Raw genomic sequence first — 27,124 nt, 5'->3', positions numbered from 1 at the left:
GGCTGTGTTCGAATTAGAATCACTTGGAAAGAAAGATGAAACACACTGCAAGTAATGTGTGTACTTTATAGTCGCATGGATCCAGTGAAATTTGAAACAAAAATAAAATTAACTATTAGAATCGTATGACTCTAAAACCAGGAGGAGAATCAGAGATGGTTTTCCTTCTCTTGAGTGCCCGGGAGCCGTGATTTCTGAAGCATAAAGATCATGTTACGAGGTAAGGATCTACGACTCGATTCCAACCCCCGGCATTAGTTATATTAATTATTGAGCACAGATTAAGTACTCAAGGGATTCGGAGACTCTATAATGCATAACGCAACGTCGCTCAAGTCCTTCTGTGTAAAACAACGCGAAGTAAAACCCCTCAATTAAACTTTATTTTACGTTCCCTAGAGCCTGGACCGTAGACCAAGTGGCAGCCTACACGTAAGTAGATCGCTATTTTTGGTTCGCCTTGCGCAGTAGCCCACCAGACTATCTGGACATCACTACTCGACTACTAAATAAACTGTAACCAAACAAGACAACACATTATTGCAAAATTTTCAAAAGCTATAAATTGGTTTTTTTTTTATTTTACTGACATGACATAAAACTCAGTTGTTTGTACTAAATTGTATAAAATGGTGCCAGGAAGAGCGGAAAGGCCAAGCAAGGTAAAAGTTGGCTCACAGAACTTCCAAATAATTGTAATCGATACCTTCAGTCTTTCAGAGTTGGCGACCCCTGCTCCAGACCATAAAAAATACTTATACCAAAGCGTACACCCTTCAAACAAATATGTAATCGTAATTTTTTTTATCGCTTTCAACGTTGCCTTAGCAACCCGGAATGCCCTGTAAGATTCAACCGTAACTGCTAGACTCAAACCTTGCTTCCGTGCAACACCAATTGTCCGATATTTATGTGACAGTTAAATAATAGTTTAATCAGCCTCTAGCCTCTGACAAGAGACGTTAAAAATCCTTGCCCCAAGGGGGAACTCTCATCTATACGCTGTCCAGTTACCGCCCGAGTAGGTATATCATTATCTATATTGTATTGTTTATCAGCACGAACACCCACAGGGCGGGACCAAGTATGGTAATGCTTCACGACCGAACATAACAATTACCAGAAAAAGTAGGGAAACTAGTATTTGATCGATTTTGGTCAACCATACAACCTTAGCTATGGAAGTATTCTAAAATTATACTCTGTTTCTTCGGTTCAAACAGTTCTCTACAATACTAGGCAAACAATTTCGAAGTAAGGACGGTGTGACGCAATGCGGTTGAACTGGAGTGGTTGCTAGTTTCTACTCGGTGATTTCTTATTCTACATCATTTGTTTGCATGCTTGATTTCGATCAATTTACTTAGTGCGTTCTTGAGAGACTTGCATTGTACACTCTAAGAAAAAAAACCGCTGAGGATATTTCAATCGCAGAACCAGAAATGCTTAGTGTGTCACCGGCCTTTACCCTTCATAACTACAGAGACATATATTAGTTTATTCGTCAAGCGTGATTGGACTATCGTTAACCTAGCACTAGATAGCTGACCTTGGAGCCAGTGGTAATCACTCAGCTCGTGCGAATTCCATGGTAGGGGCAGTATTGTTCGTGAACATATTTCGAGACTAGCTGTGTGTTAAACCTAGCCTTACCGCCCCTCGAGTATTGGTGGGACTGAGTAGTCTAGCTTGGCAGTCAAAGTCAGGGTCTGTTAATACATAGAGGCATGTATTTTCCACGAAAATATTTCGAGATGCACTATCGGATCGTCTGTTTCTCGTGATTGGTTGAGTTTCTTTCAGAAGAATGTTTACTGTTGTCACACGAATCACAGCAACGATGAATGGGGAAAAAATAATCCTTAATAGCTTGCACTATTAAGGCCACGGCATCTCTTGCAGACGGGTGCCATTTACAAAGAAGAAACCCGTGGTGCGTGCACACAATATTACAGTCTAATGAGCGGTCAAATTTTTATCGATAAACATACCTATCCCTATTAAAAACGTATAACAAGTAGTTTCGTTTGCTTTCATGTCCATTAAAGTTTACTGGCCAAAAAAAAAAAAAAAAAAAAACTAAACAGACTTTCGATTGGACGATAGCCACATGCCGGATGCAGGAAGTAACAAATATCAGCTCGTGTGGTAAGCAAAACTCAGCGCGTGTAGGTGCAAGGTTTGCAGTCACCAACTCCAATGCCAAAGGAAAACAACGGAAAAAAACGGAAGAAGCAATAACGCAAAACTAGTTTCGACATTAAAAGTAAGAGATATAAAGTTCGATACCGTACCTGTAAACAATTGGCAAAAAAGCTGTTTAATGTTTGACACAAAAATGTTCTGCACAACTTGCGCGCGTCGTATATATTTATGTTTACTACGAAACTGCTTATATATATATATATATATATATATATATATATATATATATATATATATATATTCACACACACACATATTCACATGTCGATTCTAACCTTTGCAGTAGATATAAATAGATACGCCATAATAGGCAACGATATTGATATTGAATAGCATTCTAAAAGGTATCGTTAAAAAAATTTTGTGAAAATTAGTAAATTAACTAATTGGTTGATACTTTTAACTTTATTTTTACGGTTATTATTTTGTAAATGTTTGAAAGTAAAAACCTATTTGGATTTTGCTTGAAAGAACTTAACTTATTTAAGGTAATTTCAACACAAAATATTAGACACATTAAGAACTAAATTTCACATATACTTACACATTATTCAAGGGTAAAAGTTTCAATATTTCGATAACATGATATACTGATATTATCAAGCCGATGATTTTTTGACATCAACACCAATATAAAAAGAGTGATATATCGAAATGTTTAAAAATGTTGCCATCCCTTTGCACTGTCGCATTTTTATCTGAACGAACGACTGGTCTGAGGAGTCTACACACAAAAAAAAGTCTCTACTTTTACAAAAGATTCCTTTGGAAACCAGTTGCCAAGAAATAGTTAGTAATACTACAAGATATTGTAACTTTGTAAAACTTTGTACAACACATGGCTATGGTAATTTTTGCATTTATGAAATAAGTTTTTTTAAGTAATACTGAATATTTATTACGAAAATTGGTGCCTAAATTATAGTGTAATTAATGTTTCATTCAAACATATATATGTATTCAGTCATGGAAAATATAATTGAATATTCAATCATTTGACTTTATTTTGTTTTATTTTGATTATTTTGTGCGTATTTAATTCTGGGAAGCTATTCAGGGAACGGTTTACAAATAACTTTAACTACTGAATTACTGGGACAACACAAAGCATAAATGCCCCGGGTAAGAATCCGAACCCAGTATTACTGGGAACACTTTTTTTTTATTTGTAGGAGTTGTTTTCATGGCAATGTATGGTTATTTCTGTTCCATCTGCAAAGTAAAAAAAAAAAAATGTACAGTGTAGGCTCGGGAACCGGAGCGAACTGGCGAACAGTTCAGAAGGGGCGGGGCGGGGCGGAGCAGGCGAACAGAACACCTCGCTGTAACACGCTCGAGCAGGCGCACACGTGGAGGTCCTGCTTCCCGTTACCGGAGGTCTGACCACGGTCGGGGGGGGGGGGGGGGGGGGGGGGAGAGAGTTAACCGCTACTCGCGCCTGGGCTGGAGGCGGGCCGGGCGTGAGGAGGAAAACGCCTGGCGAACTGTGTGCAGCGCCTTCCCAGCTGGACAGCAGTTACCGCGGCCAGGTCGCCTATAAGCATTCACGTGTCTGGAACAGAGCTGATGTGCGAGTGCATAGTGGCAGGAGCGGATCTCCTGACCCCTCCCTTCAAAAATAATTAAAATAAAGCGCAAAAACTATTTTAAAGATAACAGGAATTTAGATACACAAGGTTACAAATATATCATTTTGTAAATATTATTGTTATCCATAGTGCGCAAAAACAGTGTATTTCCTCCATATTGCAGCCCTTCTACACAGATATTTCATGCCAGTTTGCTCATGTTACTTATTTTAAATTAGACTTTCACACAAATTTAAACTGTGTGTTTCATGTATTTTTTTAACACACATATATATATATATATATATATATAATTATATATATATATAATTATGCCTCGTTTTATCAAATAATCAAAAAATGGACTCAAGAACAAAGTTTTAAAACAATTTTGAATATATATATATATATATATATATATATATATATATATATATAGCCTAAGTTTTCCAATTTTCTTTTCTCAAGAAAAATCATTACTTAAAAATGTACAGGTATATCTGTAAAAGTTGGAGTACTAAAAGTCTACTAGTCCTTGAGATTTTGTGTAACATACAATTTTCTTTTAAAATTCCATTATAAAGATTACTTACTCGTAAAATATGATATAATGGTTACACTGGACACCCTCCTTCACAAATCCTGGACCGAGCACACGACCTATCCAAAATCAAATTACAATTGAAACCTTACTGTTAATTTAGCCAATGAAATTTCGCGATACATCCGACATCTGTTAGCAGCGTTAGTAAATAAATATAGTAACAACCAAATTATTATCAGTTTGTGAACATAGGTTTTAAATTAGCTTGGGTGGTGTATAAATTTTAGTTTAAATTCTAAAAACAAAACATATCTTAAATATACTTTATTTATTTATTTTTGTTTGCATTTACATCTATCACTAGTTACTTTGTTTTTCTACACAATTGAATTTATTTATATTTTAAAGTAGGAGCATTTGTATTTATCTCTACAGTTTCTTGCCACAGATTTATCCGATGAATTAAAATAGTTCTCTAGTATCACCAAAATGGTACCTGCTCTTCTCTCATAGGCTGTTGCGTTATTCGTCCGTAACAGCAATAAAATATATCCAATTCCCTCCTGTGCACACGACCTCTCTCCCATGCACACGACCGTCGTATGCGCTGTAGTGAATCAGTAGGCTCGAAAACATGGTGTCAAATCTTGTGCACACGAACTACTGTTACTGTTTTTTTTTTCCAACTGTGAACCCCGCCTTATGGTAATGGCTGCTCCTATTATCAGCAACCAGATACCAATCCATTTATTTACTACATTAAAAAATTAATTCAGTTCCCGCGCAGTATCTTTTTCCTCATTAATTCTCGATACTGCCTAGTCAACGGCTTTGTCACGTGTTTGGAGGTGCGGTAGATGACGGCCACTAACCTGTGCAAGCATTGTTCGAGCTCTTCCCGTACTACTCAACGGGATTTGTAAGCCGCAGGAGAGGATATAATTTTCGCCTCTCAGACCTGCGACCGACAACGTATATTTATGGGGTCTGCCTAGTCGGGGGGTTTATCTGTGTCAGTGAGGCGGGATGATAAGTGCGACGCTCGCTGGTGCTTCTAGCGCGGTGTCGCCTCTAAGCGCATGGCTGTGGACTGGCGCGCAGTCTTCTCGTCATGTATGGGACAACTATGAGATTTGAACGGTAAAAATAACATTATTATACGGAGAAATGAAGATAAAGGTGTAATGCAAGTACCGTGAGTACTTTCAAGATCTATATAAACGGAAACAGGACTACTCATCTTCCCTCAGCGACTTCAATTCTTTACCACTATGATATCTTTAACATTTTTTTTAAATCGCGTTTTTTTTTAAACTCTTTCACCGTATGTGTGCCCGGGTAGGCGAGGCTCAGTGTAGGCCTGCCTCCAACTGAAGGGGAAATAAATATGGATGGTTGGCCCGGGTCCTCTCGAGGGTTATCCCAGCGTGTTACCATTGCGCCACCCCGCTCCGTTATTGTGAAGACGCCTTTAGCGTAACCTGAAATATTGCTTTCCGAATGCAATTTTAGACTTGATTACAATTTTATATAAGGCCCCATTAAATTACAAAATAAAAGGAAAATCTTTCTAAATGCATATCAACAAATTTAAAAGCAATACTTATGCTCTATCATTCCAGTTCAACTATTCCAATGTTAAAAAAGATTAAAAAGAATAGCTTTTAAATTTAAAACTTTACAAATTTTACTTAAGTAGTACCTATATGCTAAGCGGGCCAGAAAACAAAATTCAGAATTTTTTTTCAAACGAACTATTCTGCCAAGTTAGATGAATTTTCATACCAGGCATAATTTTCTTTTAGATGCTTTTCCCGTAGGAAATAGTAGGCCAATTTCCACCAACAAAAGGAAAGAAATTAAAAGCAAAACAGCGAGAAAAGTGGTTCTTTCACCCCCTTCCCTCACCACTCCGAAATGAAATTTTGCGTATACCACTATAATTTTGTAAATGTGGTCTCGCGTATAGCTTATGTACCCCTTTGATATTAAGACTCTCAACTTAATATGTTTTCATATACTTCTTTTCTAGATTAGCGTTTATTATAAGCAAATATTTTTTTTTTAATGCCATGCTTGAAATTTATTCTACAATAATTGGGACGGCTAGCGAATAATTTGAACTACATGTCACGCAGCGTATGGAAGCGATAAGAGCACATTAAGACAGACGCCCTGAGAACTAAATTGCCTGCCAGACACATGGCCAGCGCGAAATTAATCTGCGGCGAAGTCACTTTCATCTCCGAGGCGCTGGAACGTGCTGTCTTAACTCCACCAATGAGCGCTAATTGTTCGGGGGACACGCACGACGGCGTCCCAAGCCCGCTGCATCGGACAGAGTCTGTGCCCTTAAAACAACACCAGAGCTCCGACAGCTGTTCGGAGTCGTTGTTCCGTAACATTCTCGAAACGCACCGGATAAAACTCGCTGATTCATTTCGCGATAGGCTCAAATTCAACTATATTAATTTTTTTATATACATATGTTTCTCGCAGTTTATCTGGAGGACTCTGAAGCAAGGGCGTGTTTAAAGCTCAATCCTATAGCCTACGCCATGTTGAATTTTCTCCCTTTTTTTTCTTTCATTAATTTCATTTCGGGACTGTTTCTAAAAAAATTAACCTGCTAACCCTTTTGCATTTGTTACCTACTCTGCCGCAAATATTTTCAACAGATATTACACTTAGTGTAATATCATGGGTGTAGAAAGTGGCGCAGGTGATGGTAATTACGAAGACTTGCGCACCTTTAGAAATAGCCCATAAAAAAGTAATGACGGGAATAAAAATAAACATGGCGTGTGAGACCGAGCTAAAAATTTACCTCCTGTAAAACATTTTAACTCCTACAATGTTTTTAAAATTGTACGTGGCGAAATAGACAACATCTACAATGAACCAAATGGTTAATTTTTTAAAAGAAAACTATAAAAAAATAATAATTTAGTTTAAGTAAAAAGGATATTTGAGTAATATGATTTTGAATAGCTCAATAGATATCGATAAGGAAAAATATGCAATCGCAATTACCGTGTGGTTTGAGTGGTTCCTGAACATGCAACTGCTAATTAAATTATCGCGTAGGGAAGTAGACAGAAAATCAGGGGCAAGCCAGTTAAGACGTCTAACACGTTAGCAGCCTATAAACAGGCGAAACTTGCCAGAGTATGCAACACTGGACGAACTGCACTTTGCCTTATCCGTCAAAAGGGAAAACTTACTACAGTGTATGTCACGTGATGATGATGAGACGCTTCACCCATGACTGGATGTCGTGAGAACAGGCAATGCCACGATGATGACAGCCGTGACTTCCCTAGATGCTTGTCAGGGCAGGATGATTCCGCGATGGTTTGCCATTGCCTTCCGCGGGATAAAGGAGAAAGGAACATCACTAACACCTGGGCCTGAACCCCGAGGGAAGGTTTTGAAATAATCCCTTCCCCAGTCGGGAACCGAACCCGGGCTCCTTGGCCCACCAGCCGCATACGCTAACTACTACACCAAGAGGGCGGACCTCTTTTACATAACTTGTCTCAAACTCGAAAGTTCTTGAAAGTAATCCCAATGGTATACATATCCTTCTGCCACCGTTGTTCTGTCAACAGTGTTTGTAAAAAAAATACCTTCACGTGGCTGTCAGTGTTCGCAAAAAAAAAAAAATCCCGTGATACTCTCCAAGTGACAGTTTGACACCGGGTACCACTAGGAATTCTTTTGAAAAGTGAAAATTTGAGAAAAGTTACGTTATGAATCAAGACATCGCCAGGTTTAAAGCATGGAACCACACTATGCTGTCATTGCTTGTTATTGTATGAATGATAATAATAATAATCCGTACTCAACGTAAGTAGTAGAAAAAATAAGTTTGGTAATATTTTAATAATAGCGTGAAGCGGAGCGGGAATTTTCGCTTTCAAATTTGGTACTAATTTGACCCCGGTGCCAAGGAAGAAGTCTAATGGGGCTTCTCAAGCTTAAAGACTTGAATACACCGCGCGTGATATCAAAAAACAATTTAAAAAACGCACATATTTCTTATATGTTGGCAAAGTTCACGTCACAAAATTTTTTGTACAAAATTTTTTTTTAAAACTATTTCTAAGCAGAAAAATAACAAACTGTGACGTTTCAAGAAACTAATCAGGATGTTAAGTAAATATTTTTTTTCTTCTGATATTACAGTAATTTTTAAAAAATAAAATATACAAGATTTTTGGAGATAAACTGATTTTTTTTATTAGATTTCTTTGATACATGATCCTCCTTACGCACGAAAAGGCCAACTTAGGCTTCTACATTTGGCTCAAAAAAGTTCAAAACTAATGTTCTATACTGAAGCACAGAAGCTTTTTTCCTTAATCTTTTAACGTCCCAATCACCAACAAAATATTTTGCCCAGTCAATTTAGTAAAATATATTTTTTTATAAATTTAACACCTAAATAAAGAAGAATTTATTGGCGATTTGCACTTTTGTTATGAAGACTACACACACACTCACACGCACGTACACACACAAACAGAGAGAGAGAGAGAGAGAGAGAGAGAGAGAGAGAGAGACCGCGTTTATCGCTGTACTGATTCTGAAACAAATAACAAAATGCTCACGATGACTTATTTCAGGAAACAAAATCAAGGCTAAACGCCTGTCCAAAAATTTTATATTTTAAATATATGTTGCTAACGTTATATTTGTTGGTGTACTTACTTAAGTATTAAAAAATACGTTCTTTTTTTATCTATCAAGTACACTTAAATACCATTATTCAGAACCCAACTATTTCTTTGAGAGACTTGTTCGTACAAAAAGACTTAGCCGAAGTTTAACCTTAAGAATACAATTAAAATGTCAACTTCCTTAATTTGTATTTACTTCAAAAAATTTCGATTGCATGTTCGGTTATAATAATAGGATGATCGTTGCACTTTGTCATAACCTTATGGTTCCATAAATATTTTTCCAACTATGTTCAAAATTTTCCTCACACAAATGGCTGAATCGTGAACGTAAAGTGGCATAACTCCCACGCTTTTTACATGGGAATTGGTTTAGTTTTTATCCAAAAATAACAATAGGACATTCCATTTTTAGTCTATATGTAGTTATTGCTTGTGCAAAAACATCTGTTTCTCCCAACTTGTAGTTTGTGCTGACGTCTCCTTAGGTTACGGTCCTCTCAAGTTATAATTCTAGAACAGAGTAGCTATCAAACCTGTGATGAAAAATTCCCTGACTTATACATGACTTTCACGTTTGGAAAAAAAAAATTCCCTGACCACTGATATTATTTAGACACCAATAACTATCAATAATTCAAATTCAAAATCGCTGCTCGTATGCATACAACACTTCACTATCGCAGCAAGAATCTATAAATTATAGGTACTATAATAATTATAACCATTTAAGTCAATGCACATGGTTAAAGTGCTGATATAGGTACTTATGAACAAAAAAAGTAATGGGAGGAAAACGTTTTGTAACACTTTAAGATACAGGTTTAGAAGGGTGAAGAAAGAACGTGTAGGTACCTGGATCCGTTTAAATCAAAATCCGTTAAAATCAAAATTCGTCTCAGATATAACTTTATTTTTCATTAACCTCTTGATTAAAACATGTCATTAAAAATATTTCCTGACTTCCTAGGAAATTTCCTGATTTTTTATGCATTTTCCCTGTTGTAAATTCCCTGATTTTTCAGAGTTTCCCCTGTTGTTAAGTCAACCTTGTGGAAGACCATCAAGCAAATCTGACCAGCCAATTGTAAAGAGGCTGAAGTCGAAGTTCTAGTACCGCCCCCAGCTTGACTCTAAATTCGAGCTCTTTATATACTCCGGTATTTCGAACTTCGAATCCTGCTACCTACTATCGGGTCACCCTCGCCTGTGAAGAAACATGCAACCTAAAACTAAGTAATAAAGAGTTAATTTTTTTTAAAATCTACCTCCTAAGGTGTTCCAATTTATTAAAACCAAGATCATAATACAAAACTTTAGGGTGAGATTGGCTGACCTAGTTAAAATACAAATTTGACAGCTATTTTATTTTTATGTTTTGTATGTTTATTATATTTTTTTTCAAAAGAATGTAACGTATTTTAATTTTTACATTCTTCTACTTCTGTCTGTGACGTTTTCAGATAGCAGATAATCCGTAGACTACTTCCCTGTCACCCAAGACAGTAGAAATAAGCGCCTTTCTACGGCCTTGGATGCGGATAACACGATACTGCTATCTTAAGACGAATCTGACGCTCACTGACCTTTAAACGGATCCAGGTGTGCGAGTACAAACCGTTCATTATCAGCAAAACCGACTGGTACAAATAATGGTGCGCTAGTAGGTTATTTAACACAAATATACTTCACTGTATTATTACAACAATACAATCATAGTTCCAAGCTATTTCACATTGTTCTTTTACGTCAGCATTCTTTATCATGGCTTGATTGTTCATGCACTTGCGTGAAAGCAAACTTTTTTTTTAACTCAAACTTTATTTATATTTTTCTGTATGTATAACTTTACAGAGTGTGCCCATTGGCGTAGCTGTGTTCATAAAGTTGGGGGGGACAAATAATGATTTTGATGACATGTAAACCCATTCCCCGGAAAATGTTGAATTTAAAAGTGCAAAATAGCGTTTTTTTTAAGCAGTTTTTGTATCTAACCATTGGATACATCGATGTTAAAATTATTATTGTTTCCTTAAGATAAAATTTGATAGTGAAGAAATTACAAATAAAGTTGGGCGGAATAATATTATAAAATAAAAATATCACAGTCTAGAAAGTTGGGGGGGACAGTCCCCTCCACCCAAAAATGTTCAGGGGGACACGTCCCCCCTGTCCCCCCCGGTTCCTACGCCCCTGAGTGTACCTAATAATTCAGAAGTCAGCTTTGCTTTTCGTGGGATTCTCACAAAAACTGCAAGAAATTTACCCTGCTTTGTACAAAAAATAGGCCACAAATGTTTGCCAAATACCTAGCAGATTATTATGAAAATATTCATGTTCTGACCACTTACGCATCACAGGTTAGTACTGATAATTATGCACATATTTTAAACTAATGAAAGGCCAATATAATTTCACTTCTTACTCAAGATAGTTTTTTTATCTGTGATAATAACAAGTCTAAAATCACGTCTGAAACTTCCGTTGATATCATGAAAAGTTGCCAACCTAAGTTTGTACGTGCTTCAAAGTAAATTACATGAAATAAAGCATAATAACACTTACCTTTTAAAAGGGCAGTCCGCTGATGTTAAGTATTTCCACGGAACCACAATTTTTATGTCACAGTAGACGTAAATTCACTGTGCGGCCAATAACACACACGCACCCGCGTTTTTAAATGTGCAAGCAACGCGCCGAAAAAGTGTTCCCGCACACGATTCCGTACGAATCACGTGTCGTAGCAACTAAACGTAAACACGAACCAGAACTCGTCTGTCACAGCGGGGCGGGATCTCGTAAACCCTTCTGCCCAGCTGTCGAAAAAAGCACTCACGTATCCCAGCGTCGGTAATTCATCACGTCCAAACGAGTTGTAACAAACGTTACCTGACGTTGGTGAAGGGGGCCAGCAGGCTGTTGGAACTCGCTGGCAACGGGAGAGTCGAACAACCCAAATGCGCGTGCGCGCTAGAGAGCGGGATGGTTCACGAGGTTCGTACCAACGCCGCTAGGATCGCCTCGGTCGCGAGCGGGAAGTCGCCCTAGGGCTACGGAGGGGGTACCGCCAGGGGAGCGGAGAGTTCGTGGAGAAACGTGTGGAGCTTGTGAGAACCCAACATGCTGGACCTGGAATTATCAGTGAACCACTGCCGTCACGGACTGGTCTAACCCGGTCAGTCAGATCACTGTGATGCTGTGAATTGCAAGGCCCTGTCACATCGCGGAATCGCGTCTGATCTGTCTGAGCGTGGTTTCGGGCCATGCTGTGTGATACATTTTCCGTAGCAGCGTCCCACATGCATCTGGTTTACATAGAGGGGAGCACGTACGGTATATTGCTTTAGATATCTAATGTAGATCTATAGGAAATGAAATTAAAGGAAGTTCGATATATTTATTACCAATTTAACGAAAAGGTTCATTTCTTTGAACAAACCTGTTACAGTCATACCTATCCACTTTATTTGCATTTTTTAACTTCAAGTATTTCGTTGTAGTTTTAAAGCAACTGAACGGAAAACATGTAAGACAAAATAAAAAACCTAAATTTAAATAGTTTGTAAGGAAATTATTATTTACGTATGATTTTACAGTTTGCTTTTATCATCTCATTGGCGAATGCGAATATTGTAAATGTAAAATGCAGATGGTGCAGTATGACCTAACGAACGACGGAAGTTGAATTTCGCCAGCTCCGGTTAGACAGATCCGCTCCACGCGACTGTACTATCGGCAACTGACGTCATAGTTCACGTGTGAACCAATCAAACACCATAACCGAATCTGCGCCATCAGCTCTGACCAATCAGACAGAGGCGAAAGCGCGAATGTGGCAGAGGCTTCTATGTAAGTCCACATCGCACAAAAGGGTTCTCTACAGGTGCGGTGCGCTACAAGAATAATGTTTGTAGGTACTTCTGTGGATTATCGGCATGAGCATCTGCACGCATTGTTTCATGATTTAATGTCACAGAACACTTAAAGCTTAGGTACTTCACTTACTGCCACAACAAACTAACCTAACCAAACCAAACCAAACCTAACCTTACATAACCTAAACTAACCAAACCCAACCCAACCCAACACAACCCAACCCAACAAAACCGAACTCAAATCAATCTAACCCAACCCAACCCAACCATACCCAACCAAACATAAACCAACCCAACCCAAACCAACCCAACCCAAACCAACCAAACCCAAACCAACAAAACCCAAACCAACCCAACCCAAACCAACCCAACCTAATCTAACCCAACCCAACCTAACCGAACCTAACCTAACCCAACCTAACCTACCCCAACCAAACCCAACCTAACTCAACCTAACCTAACCTAACCCAAACCAAACCATTCCAACACAACCCAACCGAACTCAACCGAACCGAACCAAACCTAACCCAACCCAAACCAAACCAACTTAAACTTAACCTAACCCAACCAAATCCAAACAACCCAACCCTACCTAACCCAACCCAACCCTACCTAACCCAAACCTACTCAACTCAACCCAACCCTACACAACCTAACCCAAAATAATCTAACCTATCCTAATCTAACCTAACCTGACCTAACCTGGCCTAACCTAACCCAACCTAACCTAACCCAACCCGAACCCAACCCAACACACCAATATGCTGTGGATATGTACGTGAAAGTTGAGACAGAGCGATTGACATATATCATGTTGAACCAGGTAAAACTCCGTTCCGAGGAATACGTTCATCTGCGGGATGCAACTAATGCTGACGGAAATGCAGAGAATGTCGGCAGAACAACTATTCTCCCAGCAACATACGTCGGAAGTCTTCAGCAAATGCATGAATACGCTCAAGATGCTATGCCGTATGTACGTCATTATGGCACACCAGATTTGTAATAATGTTCACGTGCAATCCACAGTGGACATATATTAGACAAGAATTATTACCTGGCCAATCACCCATCGATCGCCACGACATCACTGCAAGGGTGTTCAAAAGAAAATTAAAATCACTCATGGATTTTATTGTCAAGCATCGCGTGTTCGGAGAGACGCGTTGTTGGATGTATTCAGTCGAGTGGCAAAAGCGCGGATTGCCACATGCACATATGACATATCCTCATTTGGTTGGTTGAGAGGATAAGACCGAATGAAATCGATGATGTAATAAAAGTAGAAATTCCCGATAATGATGAAGATCCACTGTTACATGAGGTGATTACAAAAAATATGATTCATGGTCCCTGTGGAATATTAAATCCTATTTCTCCGTGTATGGTTGAAGGGAAATGTTCAAAACGCTACCCAAAACAATTAGTAGCAGAAAAAATTACTGGAAATTATGGTTATACACTAGATCGCCGCAGATCTACAGATGACAATGGAAGGTCAACAATAGTCAAAGTGAATCAACAGGACATTGAAGTTGATAATCGTTGGGTTGTTCCGTTTTCACCGTTACTCTCAAAGACATTTAAAGCACACATAAATGTCGAATTTTGCCAGTTCGTGAAAATTATTAAGTACATTTGCAAGTACGTGAACAAAGGTAGTTACACGGCTGTGTTCGCAGTTGCAAAAAAACGATGAAGTCACTCAATTTCAAATGGGCCGCTATGTTAGCAGTAAGGAAGCGATGTGGCGTATTTTTTCATTTGCAATATATGAAAGACACCCCACAGTTGTTCACTTGGCCGTACATTTGGAAAATTGTCAAAGAGTGTATTTTACAACGGAGAATGTATTACAACGAGTTGACAGGCCGCCATCGTCAACATTGATCAGCTTCTTTGAAATGTGCCAGAATTATGACTTTGCGAGAACGCTGCTTTACTCTGAAAAGGGCAGCCAGTTCCAGGTTACCCACAAATATTTTCTGCCGATGCACTAGGATGTCTTTACACAGTCCATCCCAGTCAAGACGAGTGTTTTTATTTGCGTTTAATATTAGTCAATATTCGTGGCCCAACATTATTTCAACATCTGCGAAAAGTTAATGGTGTATTGTACGGCACATACAGAGAAGCCTGCCAACATTTGGGATTGCTAGAGAATGACGCTCATTGGGACCACACACTCGAAGATGCTGTAATGTCGTCAAATGCTAAACAAATTCGAACATCGTTTGCTATAATTTTGTGCACATGCTTCCCATCCACACCGATTGATATATGGAACAAATATAAAGATCTTATGGCCGAAGATATATTGCATCAGATGCATCTTAGAACATTGAATGCAGATTTGCTAATGAACGAAGAAATTCACAATGAAGCATTAATTTTAATTGAGGACATGTGCTTGATGTTTACCAACTAAAGATTATTACAATTAGAAATGACAACGCCCAATCGCCTAATGCACGACGCATTTAATCAAGAGTTGAGACGCGAAACCCAATACGATTGCGAAACATTAAGAGAAACCATTCAAAGACACGTACCCTTCTAAATCAGCAACAAAAATATGCCTACGATAGTACACTCATGCAAGTAGTGAAAAATGGAACTGGGAATTTTTTTTCTTAGATGCGCCCGGTGGACCTGGAAAAACATTCTTGATATCATTGATTTTGGCGAAGATTCGATCGCAAAACGGTATTGCACTTGCACTTGCATAATCAGGTATTGCAGCAACGTTGTTGGAAGGCGGTCGAACAGCTCATTTAGCACTCAAATTGCCGTTCAACATGCAAGTTAATGAAACTCCAACTTGCAACCTTTCGAGGAATTCTGCGATGGCCAAAGTGTTGCAGCAAAGCAGATTAATCGTTTGGGATGAATGCACGATGGCACACAAAAAATCTTTGGAGGCATTAGACCGCACAATGAAAGATTTACGAAACAACCAAAACCGGTTTGGTGGAGCGATGATTCTATTGGCAGGTGATTTCCGACTAGCATTGCCAGTATGCCTCGATCAACGCCAGCCGACGAACTTAATGCTTGTTTGAAGTGGTCCATTTTATGTAAATACATCAAGACACTAAAATTAAATATGAATATGCGAGTCGTATTGCAAAGTGACGAATCTGGTGAAGTATTTTCCAAACAATTGTTCGATATTGGTAATGGCAAAATTCATGTTGACATCATCTGGATACATTACATACTCTGCAGATTTTTGTCACTTTACTGAATCAAAGACCGAATTCATCGAGATGGTTTTCCCAAACATTGCTGAAAATTACAAAAATCATGTTTGGTTAAGTGAACGTGTTATATTGGATGCAAAAAACGTTGCTGTCAACCAAATGAATTTTCAAATTCAAAGTAAGATAGCTGGCGAATTGATGACATACAAATCGGTTGATTCCGTTACTAACCAAGAGGATATTGTCAACTATCCAACGGGATTTTTAAATTCCCTGGAATTTCCCGGATTACCACCTCATAATCTGCAACTAAAGATCGGATCAGTAATCATCATGTTTCGAAACATAAACCAGCCACGTCTCTGTAATGGCACTGCGGTGAAGAAATTAATGAACAACGTCATCGAAGCCACAATTTTAAAAGGGAAGTAAAAAAGCGAAGATGTTTTGATTCCACGCATCCCTATTATTTTGAACGACATGCCATTCGACTTTAAACGGTTACAATTTCCAGTGCGGCTTGCATTTGCAATGTCAATAAATAAATCGCAAGGGCAGTCGTTAAGTGTTTGTGGCATTAATCTTTAAAATCCATGTTTTTCACATGGCCAAATGTATGTCGCCTGTTTCCGTGTCGGAAAACCATCAGCATTATTTATTTACGCGCCACGAAATAAAACTAACAATGTTGTGTATCAACAAGCATTACAATAAACAATATGTTATGGAGATGATAAAAAATTACAAACATACAGTATCAAAATATATAACAATAGAAAAAATTATTAATAGTATATTATTCCAGTTTGAATTGAATGACAGGACAACGTCTGTCGGGTCAGCTAGTCTCATATATTTAAATATATATAAAAAAATAAGAAATGAGCTAATGGTTTAATATCTCATCAATGAATTTTAATCATTTATCTCATTATAAATAAATTAACAAATACTTATTTTTTTATAAATTATGAAGGACAAAAGAAATAATTACAATTTTATCACAATTTTGTGATATTATTTGAATAGGAAAAAATATAGTATATCATTTACACCATTTATTATGGAATAAAAATTTTACATTTAAAGTATCAGCATTTATAATTCAAACTATAGCATCCATAATCTCTATATATATTTTATCAAAAATCCTAAAAATTTATATGTTATTAAAATATATAAAATAATAGAGCTAATAATAAAAGGTTATTTTTGTCATATTATATGTGATTATCAATAATAATAGAAGGAATCAAATAAAATTAATTCTCTGTGTTAATTATGTGTCAATAAAATTATAATTTTAATAGTATCTAAAATATTTACTTTAATAAATCGAAAGCCTATGTGCAATAAATTTATAAATTATTTTTCTGTAGTTATTTGGAGCATTAAATCAATCCACACAATGTAACTGTATAGATTCCTCATAAATTAAAAATTTATGACCGAAATAATGATAGGGAAAATATATTTTTGTATATTTATTTCTCAGGACATAATTTTTAATAAATTGTATATTATATTTTCGGTCTGCGGGCCAATTTATGTGTTATTTGAAACATGGGACGCCGTGAATTAGTATATTCGCCTTCGATGGCGACATAATTTTTTTTCTCTATTTTCTGATTTGTGCTATACACTGAAGCATAATTTTAAATAATATTTATTCCTATAAGTAGTATATAATAGTTCCTCCGGCGCCAGGCTTCAGGCTGTGGTGCCTGTGGTGCCGACCGCCATCTTGGATTGTGACGTCACGGTGGCCATCTTGGATGGTCGTGAACTTGACCCCGGCGGCCATTTTGGATCCGCCATCTTGGATCCGCCATCTTGGATGACGTCATTTTGTTTTCTCGAATATTCCTACATTGTATTTTCCGCCATTTGTAATTATGATGTCACTGTTGCAATTTCCGTTACGTTCGCCATCTTTAAAATCTTTATTTATTATCCGATTTTAAAGAATAAAATTTAAAATATATAAAAAAATTCAAATAATAAAATTTAAAAAAATTAAAACACATGCACTTCCGACATGGAGCTCGGAGTCCTCGGTTCGAACCCAGTGAGGGCAAAAGAATAAAAATTGTCACAGGCTCCTTCCCTCACAGTGGCTGCTGGCAGACTGACCCCCACCACTTTGTTCATAGCATATATATCATCAGTTAGCATGAAGTCATGTCCGCCATCTTGAAAATCCGTAATTTTAATGCTAGAGTTTCGAGAAAAATTCCAAAATTCATTAAATAAATTTGTAAGCAATATACTGAATGATTCGATCGATTCCTGTACTTGGTTCGATCTTTGGTTTGATGCAAAACATATTAATATTATTTAAAAAAAATCAATTTCAATAAATAATTATCAAAATCCTAAAAGAGGCGGAAAATCCTATACAATCAGCCTCCAGTAAGCCGGTATGTCCACCATCGTGGATATTTGTATTTATTGACCCAAAATTTATAAAAAAATTCAATCATTAATTTACCTATAGAATCGATACTTGGTTCGATCCCTGGGTGATAGAAAACAACTTTAATTTTTAAAAAAAATGGCACAAAAGTGACAGTTTTGGAAGAAAAAAATACACCGCAAGTTCTTTTAAAAAACAAAAAAAAATATTACATAAACTCTACACTAATACAAGTACAAAAAAAACACAGACAAATTACTAAAGTCTTGCGGATTTCTCGATTCAAACAGTCTTCTTACTGTACGGTCTAAGTCCTTTACATGGCTGTAAATGTCTTTTCAGATTATCAGGTCGACATATTGGTACACCATAATTTTCACACAAAGACAAATTATCGACTTCATTAAAAGGACAGTGAAATATTTCATGTTGTTTTGCACTTTGAATATTTGCTACTGTTTTGTTACAAAATATACAGCTTGATTCTGATGAATGTACAGCCAGTCTATCACAATTCCTGAGGTGTCGTTTTAATATTCCATAGTGTATAAACTTGCTTAAACACCTGTTGCACTTATATTTAATGCGTTCAGAGTTATTATTACAATTGTGTATTACATAATCCCGTAATTTCAAGTTTTTGATCATCTCACAGTATGTACAGTTGGGTGATGGAACACCGTTGGATGCTCCTTCCTTCATCGATGGCAATGGCACTGTTGACAACCATTGTAACATTGCCGAAATGTTAACTTCTGAAGCCTTCGAGTTCTGCTCTGCGGAAGATGTTGCACGCGTCGAAATATCCTGCTGTGCTGAGAGAGTAGGTGTAGCTGTAGACGGCGTTGTCATCGGGCTGTGCACTGTTGATGGTAGACCTTCGATCCAGGTCGGTGTTGATAGTGGTAATGATGCCATCAAATTCTCAATAATAGCTAGATACTGGTCTATTACGTTAGTCAAGTCTGACTATCCGATCCGTTCATCGCCGCAGCCAGAGACGGACTGAAGTTCTCATCGACAGGGTCTCACCTTTGAATATATATACTGTATAGAAGTCGCGAGTGGATAGGATTTACTCTACGCTTTTCAAGAGCGTAAAATGAGCAGCTTGGGAACTTCACCGCTGCAGTGCGCTGCCGTAACGCCCTGTATCGTCTTAGTTGTTGTGTAGACGTTAGAATGCAGCACTGTCGCCCGCTGTCATTCCCCGCACCCCTCATCCTTCATTCACTGCAGCTCGAGGTCGTTCAACAGGAGGGGGAAGGGGTGTTTGAAGAGTTCGGCACTTGTCCGCTAGGGACCACCACAAGTCGATGCCCTAGAGATGGTGGCGATTGCGGCGGTGAATTAACCAACTACCTCAAAACCGTATTAGAATTTTTAACCTGGGCTGGCGACTTCTATACAGTATATATATTCAAAGGTCTCACTTATATATTCTCATTAGCTGGTACAACATATGAGTCAAAACAATAACCATGTTCATTATACTTGCACTTAACTTTCTCGGAGCAATTTTTATAATGTCGATTTAAGTTATCGAGACGTGAAATTCGTTTATTACATATTATACACTGAAACAGCATTCTTTGAGCATTATTCGGACAACCACTTCTTTCATGTCTGCGCGCATTTGAAGTGATAGTAAATGATGCGCCACAGTATTTGCACTGACGCAATGAACGTTCTTCATTAATTGAAGTATTCAATGCTGATGTTGAAACTTCAGCTGATGGTGGAACAGCACATATCGTTGTCTCCTTGGAAGCCGGTATCGGGATCTCCGACTCTATCATCATTGCTGTCATCGAGGTCCCCGCTGCTGTCGGTAAACAGTCTATCCCAGTCGACATTGGAACAGAAACTAAATCTCACGAAACTTACTGAAGAGAGATGGTCCGTACTACACCATGACCAGAGGTGAACTGAGGGTCCAGTCGTCTGAACCTCGCTTATATACCCGCGGTCTACTGGTATACTACATGAGTCAAAAATTGTCTGTGTTTAAAAATAATTTTTATTAGGTACCCTAAAATTATAGCAATAAAAACACAGAATTTCAAGTTTTACACATTTATTTATAAAAATTACAGAAATACATATTAGGTTAAGGAATCAAGCTTTTTCGCAAGCAAAGTCTTTAATGCCGCACACACTGCCTCGTCGACTCCGGTTCCAACTGGTTCGCAGGTCACGGGATCAGGAACACAGGTTTCCAGCTGGTCATCTTCTGTGACGTCAACTCCGGCAAGACATGGTCGATGGCGTCTGTGACCACGTCTGCGCCTTGGCTTTGTCTCAGTGCTAGTTGGGACAGATTCACTGCCTGAACTTCGATGACGAGACGCACGTCGTTTGGACGTCTGCGTAGAAGCATCACAGGTCGCAACAGATTGCAACACGCCCATGTTTGGTGTTGCATGTGCAGACGAGGCGACTACCTCACCGATTCTAGCAGAAAGGATTGTGTGTGGTCTCATGTGATAGACGGCACAGTTTACAGGTTCGCAACAATTTAATAGCTGCTGAGTCGGTTCGTAGGACACAGGAAAGTGCGCAAACCGCCAATGCTGAGCACCTCCATCACAGGTTTCTGTATATGTACGTAGGTACCCGGCATCCCAGTAGCTGTACACGACACTGCTGAAGCTAGGTCTTACGCTCATGTACGCGTTAGCAGGATGAAACGTAAACATATTCTTGCAGGTCGAACGACAACTGAAGGCACGAACGGATGTGCGCCTTTTATATATGAAGGCTCCTACTAACACTATGTGTGCCATTTCTGCATTAACTGCGAGTTTGTACAGGCACAGACACGTTCAAACTTGTCACGTGGCTGCACGTCGTATATTGTACTAAGCTTGCGCAGGGAAGGACAGCCGTAGTCGGTCTGTAGGTCTACAATTTCAACTGACGCACCACACAACTTGCTCAGCCATTTCTTCTGTTCAGGTCCAGAAACGTAAATTATTTCGTTTTGAAATAATAAATCTTCAATAGTGTTTTTCACTTGGTAGTACGGAATTTTACCTTCGTGCTACTCCAGGCCAATGGTAGTATTTGCATAGCCATTCATTCGACCGTTTACTTTTTTCGTCTAGTAGTTTCCAAGGATACGGAGGCCGGAAAGTGTGAGTTCTAGTCTTGTCTCCGGAGGTGACGCTAATTTCCTTGCGCACGAATCCATTTTGGCTCTGGAAACCTTGCAGGTTGCAGTACATCTTGTCGCTAGCAATGCTCGGTCTTAACTAAATTATTATCGAAAACGAAACAGTATTTATGTTAGAATTTTCACAAGTTTGTCTCGACAATTGTACGATGCAAGCCGATCGTGAAGTATCAGACCAAAAGCATATGTATTTGGTGGAATATTTCCGCTAGTCGTTATCTTGATCCTACAGTCGATGATGTTTGAATTTATTCGATCATCCTGTTTGGAAACGTCAAACACCATTAACGGAGCCTTGTTCTTGAAACTGTCGGGACTCAGTATCGGTGACTGTCTCCGCCCGTAGTAAGCTTGCTGAAACTTGGCGTACATTTGATATGCGAGAAGAAATCTTCCACTTTCAAAGTCCATGTTCATATCAACATATGGATAGCTTTCGCTGTTTAAAAATATTTTTACATTACGTATATGACAGTTATCGAATAAGGAGCGACTTACTCCTGCATTGAGCTGTCTTCCGGTCTGAAGCCCGACGATGATGTATCTTGGTTTTTCCGTAGCGAAGCTGGACTATACTATTAAATTGATACGCTGACTATGAGGCAAGCCAGGATAAGTTTCCAGGCACCAGGATCGGAATGGCACATCTTGTAATTTTCTATGTTCTTCAACATCTTGACTCGTTCAACGGTGCTCACTTGGATGTGGGGCAGCATTCACTCGATGGACTGTAGTGTTAGCGAGACATCTTGAGGGTTTCCTGCAGCGGCGACAATTGCATTAATGTGCGTGTTGGCTAGAAGCAGTACGAGCTCTTGCTTCGAATTAATGATTATATGCTTGTAGTCCTCAGCGAATCCAAGAAGCATGGACAGAGGAACACAAACTTCGAACTTCCCTTCGGCATAAACCGGAAGCTTATATTCATCCTCGAGAGCCCAACCGGCCATATTTGCAGCAGCCAGTTCATTTGGCGTGAGCGAAAGGTAATTTTTCATAGCAGATGTTATGCCTACATCTCTCGTCTGGTCAACCTCGACGCCATTGAGTACATATGTAATGCGCTCGATTAGGTGAAGAATATCATAGCAGGTTATTGACGTTGTTGTCGGATGCGTACCATCCGCTTTTGTCAGCGTGCCTCTTATACGTAGAAATGACTGCGAAGGTAAAGTACAGATATCTTGGTGCTGTACTGCAGTGCGTACTTCTGATGGTAGTGCGTACGGTCCGAGCAGGAAAGGCTGGTTCTCGTGCAATTCCATTTTCGTAATGCTGTCATCAAAAATGACCGGATCTTCCACGTTGAGGATTTCGTCTTCCATATTTATTCAGCACTTGTACAATACTAAGAAGATACTTTATGCTGTCAGGTGTTAATGCACCGATGTCTGGTAGAGAACTGTTCTTATTCACGCCAATGCGATTTATTTTATAACTGTTCGGTGTTACGAACTTTATGCCCATCGCTTCAAGTGCAGACGTAATGTAATTTCTTCGTCTTGAAAATTCACCAATCGTCCTCGCTGGTCAACGATTTTGACGACGACTTCGTGTGCGCACTTCACGACGACTGGAATGTAAATGATACTTTGCGGTACTTCGACCAGTTTATATCCTGGCGGGACCATCGGCGAAAACTCTTGCAGCAATTTGCTTAGTCTTCCGTTGAGATACGTTCCACTTGCCAAATTACAGTTTATTCTTATTACATTCACAGGCAAAATGTTTACTGCGCGTGTAGATTCGTACGTTCTTCCTATATCATACATCTTTGATTCGAATCCGAGCATCGTACCTATGGTCCCAGGTTTCGTGAAGTCGACATTTTCACTGCATGTTAGAATGCTTTTTACACGCTTTATATTAGCTTCACCTGTATGTTTGTTTGTCTGTATGTTTGTTTGTATGTTTGTAACCGACTCCTTTGGGTGCGATTTTGACCCACTTTAACGGCCAGATTTCATTCAAACTTTGTAGATACACTAATTTGATAAGATTATTCCATTATTAAGTTTGAAAAATATGATTTTTGTCAATTTATATAATTTCACAAGAAAAGAGTTCGCACATGAGCGAAATGGTTTTCTTTACAATGTGCAAACTCTTTTCTTTCAGTTTGTCTTTGGCGCGATATAAACAAAGCCTACTAAATATTGTGACATTTAATCAAATTAAAAGTGAGAGTGGGTTATGATTATTGTGAACAATATACTTTCTTGAAGAGAATATTATCTATATTTGTAAAAATATGGGGGAAAAAACCCTGAAATAAGGGCTTTAATTGTTGTTTCTATGGTTAAATAGAGAAACAAAATTACGTCTTTGTTTCATTTTACCAATTAACCAAGAGTGAAACATTATTATAAAACAACATTTTCTGCAAATATTTCACGAAAAATGGAAAAATTGAGGTTTTATTTTGCTGTGAAACCAACAGCAGATGGGAAATAAAACACCATATGCATAACCTCAATAGCTACACCTGATGGGCAGATTTTTGAAATTCCACTCGAACACCAACCTGCAAATCTACACCAAGCAGTTACAAATACTCCAAGCTATGCCAAGGTCAGTAAATTATTAAATAAAAGACATCAAACACGGAAAACATGGATAAGTTTGACAGATGATATATCAAAAAAAAAAAATTGGATAGAGAGCAAAACTTACAGTTCAAGGGTTTTTACCTAGAAGAAATTGAGGAAAAAAAAAGTGCTGAATCTATAGCTAGTGTATCAAATAAAAAATTGGAAAAACTGTTAGAAAAATTTCTTGAAGAAAAAAAAACTATATTTGAAACTCAAAATTTAGGGAAAATTGCAAAAGATATCATGATTGAGAAATTCACGGGCAGAAACTCAAATATTTACCAGTGGATTAAAGATTTCAACAAAGAATGTGAAAGTTTCCTAATCAAAGAAGACAAAAAGAAAATAGAAATTTTAAAACATTTCTTAGAATACTCTAGTGTAGTTTGGTACAACTGCATGCAAAGGAAACTTACAGTGGCATCTGACTAGAACAAATGGGAGAAACATTTTAGTGAGACATTTGCAAACAAAGGATGGTCACCCATCAGATATGCTGAATTAGAATAAACATCAATGACTTCCCGAATATATTGATTTTCATAGCAGGATATTGAAATTATTGAGTACTATAGTTCTTCAACACGCTATATTGGATATATATTTTAGAAGCAGCCAATATCTACTCAAATTCAATTTAATAGCAAAGTCATGTAATAAATAAAAAATTGAGCCACATCTAGAGACACTTCTGAGATAAAACAATATTTATAGATTTTATTTTTACTGCAGCCAATATCTATTCAAAATCTACTTTAATATTAAATTGATGTAATAACTATCAAGTTTTTTTACAATGTTAAAAAATTTCTTGCATACGTCGATAAAGAAGTATCACTTTAAATTAAAAATAAACCTAACTAAAAAGTAGAAAATAAATAATAGTATAAAACACTAAAAAATACACTTTATATAGAAAACCAAACTAAAAAAATAGAAAATAAATTTTATTAAATTTTAATTAAGAATAGTGTAATTTTTTTTAATAAATATAAATGAATAATAGTGTATATAAGAAAAATATTTATTTTATTTAAAAAAAAAGCGTGGGGTACATGTTGTCAATAGTTATAAATTTTATTGACATAAATGAGTAGAAGGATTATCATTTCGATAGTATCTTAAAAAGCACCCCACGCTTTTTTTAAATAAAATAAATTTTATTCTTGTACACACTATTATTCATTTATATTTATTTAAAAAATTTACACTATTCTTAATTCAAATTTAATAAAATTTATTTTCTATTTTTTAGTTTGGTTTTCTATATAAATTGTGTTTTTTTTTTAGTTTTTTAAACTATTATTTATATTTTGAATGTTTGGATTTCCACGCAGTTGAAAGTCTACATCCTGCGGTAAAATATCCTTGATGTAATTTGCAATGTCGTCAATTTCGTAAGAGCCAACAGGTAACTGTATTTCATGAGCGGTCCCATCGCTTTTCAGGAAGCAGATCTTGCAATTTTTTTTGTCGATATTCGGTATGGTATTTATTATACGTTTGAAAATCTACGAGTCCGATACACCTTTCTCCGTCTAAATCCAGGGGCGGGAAATTGACCGCCCGCAGCTCAGATGCGTGACCTGTCAAGGTAAGTGTTATCGACATGACTAATAAATTATCATCACTGCACATCCTTTAAGTAGCAATTGTTTTTGTCAGCTAATTTTTTTTTAGTTAAAAAGCGAAGACACAAGTGTCCGCAGTTTGTTTGATTAGGTGACTGTTCGGTTTCGTATTTGTAGAACAATGTAGTGGTCCGGCCCAGGTACCGCATAAGTTCTGGCGGAGGCCGTAAATTTCCAAAACTATCGTAGTACTTGGCCATTTTCCCAGTCTTTACATCAGCCACCCAGTGCGTGCCACGATCCGACGATGTATCTAAATTAATTATGGCGCGTTCGTTCGTTTTTGGCTTGCTGGGTAAAGTGTCTCGCATAAACACGCCTCGGAAATTTGGTATTTTCAGTTTTCGAGCGTACTTGATTAAATCTATATTAGTGAGCGGACGTTTCGGCAAAGAACTTAGGATTTTTTCATTCGTTTCTTTCTCATGCCTCTACCTGATTTGTGAGGTTGCAAGTAGAGTCCTGCACCGTTTTTTTTACCCATGGCAATGGCTTCCATGCTGGCATTGTGTCGCTGTGCTTCTTTTAACTGCTTGCGCTCATTCTTCGATGTGTTGACTGCCCGCACTATACCGCTCGTTCCACCGATGAGGCTGCCGAGATCACCCAATGCAGGCAAAAGCAAAGGAAGGAATCCTCCTATAATCTTCTTGTCAAGAGTCTGTAATTTTTGCTTGGCTTTTTGCACGCCTGAACCAGTCTTGCGTTTGGTCTTGCGTGAGTTAGTCTTTGACTTGATGGAGCTGGCTCGACGAGCACCCAGTCCTAATTTGGTCTTTGCCTTCATGATTTTGGAAACTCCCCAGGGCGCGATTTTCTCTCCTGTCCCGCGTTCGGCGATTTACTTATATCTTCGGCTTCCTGTGCCAATATCTCGTCGGCCCGGTGCCTGGATTCCAGATCCTTGCTTAATGAATATGCAATATCGTGCTGCTTGCACTTTTCGTCGAGAGAATTAATGTCCACGTCACCACGAGCTAACCTTTTCGCTAGTTTAATGCCGGGACCGCAGAATCTGTAGCCGGGAATGTGTAGCTAAAATGGCAGATTGTTTATCAGCGAGTTTACGAGTCCTGCACTGATGTGTTTTTTGTTCTTACCTCTTCGAGTAATTGCGCACAACTGACCAGAAAGTATAAATGTGTTTGAATTTATACAATTTATTCAGTACAATGCAAGTCGTCAAGCAAGAAGTGTGTTTGCCCCTGCGCATTACGCAGGACGATGTATTTAG

General features: G+C 38.0%; 1 protein-coding gene across 2 annotated transcripts in view; it reads right to left on the bottom strand.

Annotated features, from left to right (window-relative positions):
• LOC134542200 (uncharacterized) overlaps positions 1–11,931 on the bottom strand; it is a 1,033,251-nt gene extending 1,021,320 nt beyond the window's left edge. For both annotated transcript variants that reach the window (XM_063386263.1, XM_063386264.1), the window contains exon 1: positions 11,565–11,931. The gene's annotated coding sequence lies outside the window, so the exon portion shown is untranslated. The remainder of the gene's footprint in view (positions 1–11,564) is intronic.
• Between the last annotated feature and the right edge of the window lie 15,193 nt (positions 11,932–27,124).

This window comes from Bacillus rossius (assembly GCF_032445375.1).
Source record: "Bacillus rossius redtenbacheri isolate Brsri chromosome 4 unlocalized genomic scaffold, Brsri_v3 Brsri_v3_scf4_2, whole genome shotgun sequence".
NCBI lineage: Eukaryota > Metazoa > Arthropoda > Insecta > Phasmatodea > Bacillidae > Bacillus > Bacillus rossius.
This window is presented reverse-complemented; position numbering and strand designations above follow the sequence as displayed.